This window comes from Pseudophryne corroboree, unplaced genomic scaffold (assembly GCF_028390025.1).
Source record: "Pseudophryne corroboree isolate aPseCor3 unplaced genomic scaffold, aPseCor3.hap2 scaffold_1083, whole genome shotgun sequence".
NCBI classification, from domain to species: Eukaryota; Metazoa; Chordata; class Amphibia; order Anura; family Myobatrachidae; genus Pseudophryne; species Pseudophryne corroboree.
Window position 1 is genome coordinate 171,670 of NW_026967709.1, and position 4,253 is coordinate 175,922.

Below are 4,253 nucleotides of genomic sequence, written 5' to 3' on the forward strand. Positions count from 1 at the left end.
ATTGATTTTATAAAAACAGCGAGGAAGCACAATTAAGCAGTGGTTTGCAGAGAAAAAAAATATGCTGGCAGAAAAATCCAATTGAGTGATTAAACAGCTCTTCATTTTCTGGCTTTATTTTTATGCTAACAAATTTGTTCTCTGAAAAGTGTCCACAAAGCCAAGTCTCTGATTAACACCTTTGTAAGGATGGTTTTTCACCTATTACTAAATTAAACTTGCTTCATTGGAAAGGCAGCAAGATGCATCCTCATTTCAATGTCTACTGAAATAATACAAGTTGACACCAGGAAACATTAACGCCACTGCATCCTTGCTGCTTTCTCATGTGGAAGTCTGTTTAATGCGAAAACAAGGTGATATCTAATTATCACACAGGTAAGGAATTAAGAAAATCTTTATTTAAGGGTGAAGATGTTTCTCACAAAATCGTTGCCCCAATGCATCATTGAAATTCAAGCTGGAAAGATGATTTTAATATATCACTTGTACATTTTGTATTGCTCTTCTGGTGACAATGTAGTTTGTTTTTGTCAATTACCATTTTAATAATAGGGTAAAGAAAATTAAGTGGATTTTTGAAAGAAAACAATACTGTCAATATACTATTAAAACAAATTAAAATGGTAAAAGTTATTGTACTTTAAGTAAAAATAAAAGAGCCAAAATATCAATCCCAGTTTTGGATTACTTTAATTAACAAAAAAAAATGCATATAGCAGAGGATAGTTTCAATCTGCCTACCTCTGGGTTATGGGCCCAGCATGCTTCCATTGCAGTACTCTGCTGCACATGTAAGTGCAAAAGATCCTGAAGCACTCACTCATCATGGGAAAGTACCAATGTGTTTCTTCGTTGGTTGATGGAAGAAACATCTTACAAAAACTCTCCAGATTATTAACTTTTTAAAGTTTTTCTAGGAAACGTTTTAGATGAATGCTTATTAGCCCTTGTCAGTATATACTTTTGCAATGTGTCTCTGTGGCGCAATCAGTTAGTGTGTACGGCTATTAACCAAAAGATTGGTGGTTCAATCCCACCCAGGTACGTAATTGACCTTGTTATCAGATTTTGGTGATCTTTAAGTAGACAAGTCAAAATTTCAAACCCCCTGTTATGGTGTAGGGTACCTGGCCTTCTCTGATGTAATCAGAGTTAGATTTGATTCAGTGATTTATAAAAACAGCTAGGAAGCACAATTTAGCAGTGGGTTGTAGAGAAAAAGAAATATGCTGGCAGAAAAATCCAATTGAGTGATTAAACAGCTCTTCATTTTCTGGCTTTATTTTTATGCTAACAAATTTGTTCTCTGAAAAGTGTCCACAAAGCAAAGTCTCTGATTAACACCTTTGTAGGGATGGTTTTTCACCTATTACTAAATTAAACTTGCTTCATTGGAAAGGCAGCAAGATGCATCCTCATTTCAATGTCTACTGAAATAATACAAGTTGACACCAGGAAACATTAACGCCACTGCATCCTTGCTGCTTTCTCATGTGGAAGTCTGTTTAATGTGAAAACAAGGTGATATCTAATTAGCACACAGGTAAGGAAATAAGAAAATCTTTATTTAAGGGTGAAGATGTTTCTCACAAAATCGTTGCCCCAATGCATCATTGAAATTCAAGCTGGAAAGATGATTTTAATATATCACTTGTACATTTTGTATTGCTCTTCTGGTGACAATGTAGTTTGTTTTTGTCAATTACCATTTTAATAATAGGGTAAAGAAAATGAAGTGGATTTTTGAAAGAAAACAATACTGTCAATATACTATTAAAACAAATTAAAATGGTAAGAGTTATTGTACTTTAAGTAAAAATAAAAGAGCCAAAATATCAATCCCAGTTTTGGATTACTTTAATTAACAAAAAAAATGCATATAGCAAAGGATAGTTTCAATCTGCCTACCTCTGGGTTATGGGCCCAGCATGCTTCCATTGCAGTACTCTGCTGCACATGTAAGTGCAAGAGATCCTGAAGCACTCACTCATCATGGGAAAGTACCAATGTGTTTCTTCATTGGTTGATGGAGGAAACATCTTACAAAAACTCTCCAGATTATTGACTTTTTAAAGTTTTTCTAGGAAACGTTCTAGATGAATGCTTATTAGCCTTTGTCAGTATGGACTTTTGCAAAGTGTCTCTGTGGTGCAATTGGTTAGTGTGTAAGGCTATTAACCAAAAGGTTGGTGGTTCAATCCCACCCAGGGACGTAATTGACTTTGTGATCAGATTTTGGTGATATTTAAGTAGACAAGTCAAAATTTCAAACCCCCTCTTATTGTGTAGGGTACCTGGCCTTCTCTGATGTTACCAGAGTTAGATTTGATTCAGTGATTTTATAAAAAACAGCTAGGAAGCACAATTTAGCAGTGGGTTGCAGAGAAAAAAAATATGCTGGCAAAAAAATCCAATTGAGTGATTAAACAGCTCTTCATTTTCTGGTTTATTTTTATGCTAACAAATTTGTTCTCTGAAAAGTGTCCACAAAGCCAAGTCTCTGATTAACACCGTTGTAGGGATGGTTTTTCACCTATTACTAAATTAAACTTGCTTCATTGGAAAGGCAGCAAGATGCATCCTCATCTCAATGTCTACTGAAATAATACAGGTTGACACCAGGAAACATTAACGCCACTGCATCCTTGCTGCTTTCTCATGTGGAAGTCTGTTTAATGTGAAAACAAGGTGATATCTAATTAGCACACAGGTAAGGAATTAAGAAAATCTTTATTTAAGGGTGAAGATGTTTCTCACAAAATCGTTGCCCCAATGCATCATTGAAATTCAAGCTGGAAAGATGATTTTAATATATCACTTGTACATTTTGTATTGCTCTTCTGGTGACAATGTAGTTTGTTTTTGTCAATTACCATTTTAATAATAGGGTAAAGAAAATGAAGTGGATTTTTGAAAGAAAACAATACTGTCAATATACTATTAAAACAAATTAAAATGGTAAAAGTTATTGTACTTTAAGTAAAAATAAAAGAGACAAAATATCAATCCCAGTTTTGGATTACTTTAATTAACAAAAAAAAATGCATATAGCAGAGGATAGTTTCAATCTACCTATCTCTGGGTTATGGGCCCAGCATGCTTCCATTGCAGTACTCTGCTGCACATGTAAGTGCAAGAGATCCTGAAGCACTCACTCATCGTGGGAAAGTACCAATGTGTTTCTTCATTGGTTGATGGAAGAAACATCTTACAAAAACTCTCCAGATTATTGACTTTTTAAAGTTTTTCTAGGAAACGTTCTAGATGAATGCTTATTAGCCTTTGTCAGTATGGACTTATGCAAAGTGTCTCTGTGGTGCAATTGGTTAGTGTGTAAGGCTATTAACCAAAAGGTTGGTGGTTCAATCCCACCCAGGGACGTAATTGACCTTGTGATCAGATTTTGGTGATATTTAAGTAGACAAGTCAATATTTCAAACCCCATCTTATTGTGTAGGGTACCTGGCCTTCTCTGATGTAATCAGAGTTAGATTTGATTCAGTGATTTTATAAAAAACAGCTAGGAAGCACAATTTAGCAGTGGGTTGCAGAGAAAAAGAAATATGCTGGCAAAAAAAATCAAATTGCGTGATTAAACAGCTCTTCATTTTCTGGCTTTATTTTTATGCTAACAAATTTGTTCTCTGAAAAGTGTCCACAAAGCCAAGTCTCTGATTAACACCTTTGTAGGGATGGTTTTTCACCTATTACTAAATTAAACTTGCTTCATTGGAAAGGCAGCAAGATGCATCCTCATTTCAATGTCTACTGAAATAATACAGGTTGACACCAGGAAACATTAACGCCACTGCATCCTTGCTGCTTTCTCATGTGGAAGTCTGTTTAATGTGAAAACAAGGTGATATCTAATTAGCACACAGGTAAGGAATTAAGAAAATCTTTATTTAAGGGTGAAGATGTTTCTCACAAAATCGTTGCCCCAATGCATCATTGAAATTCAAGCTGGAAAGATGATTTTAATATATCACTTGTACATTTTGTATTGCTCTTCTGGTGACAATGTAGTTTGTTTTTGTCAATTACCATTTTAATAATAGGGTAAAGAAAATGAAGTGGATTTTTGAAAGAAAACAATACTGTCAATATACTATTAAAACAAATTAAAATGGTAAGAGTTATTGTACTTTAAGTAAAAATAAAAGAGCCAAAATATCAATCCCAGTTTTGGATTACTTTAATTAACAAAAAAAAATGCATATAGCAGAGGATAGTTTCAATCTGCCTACCTC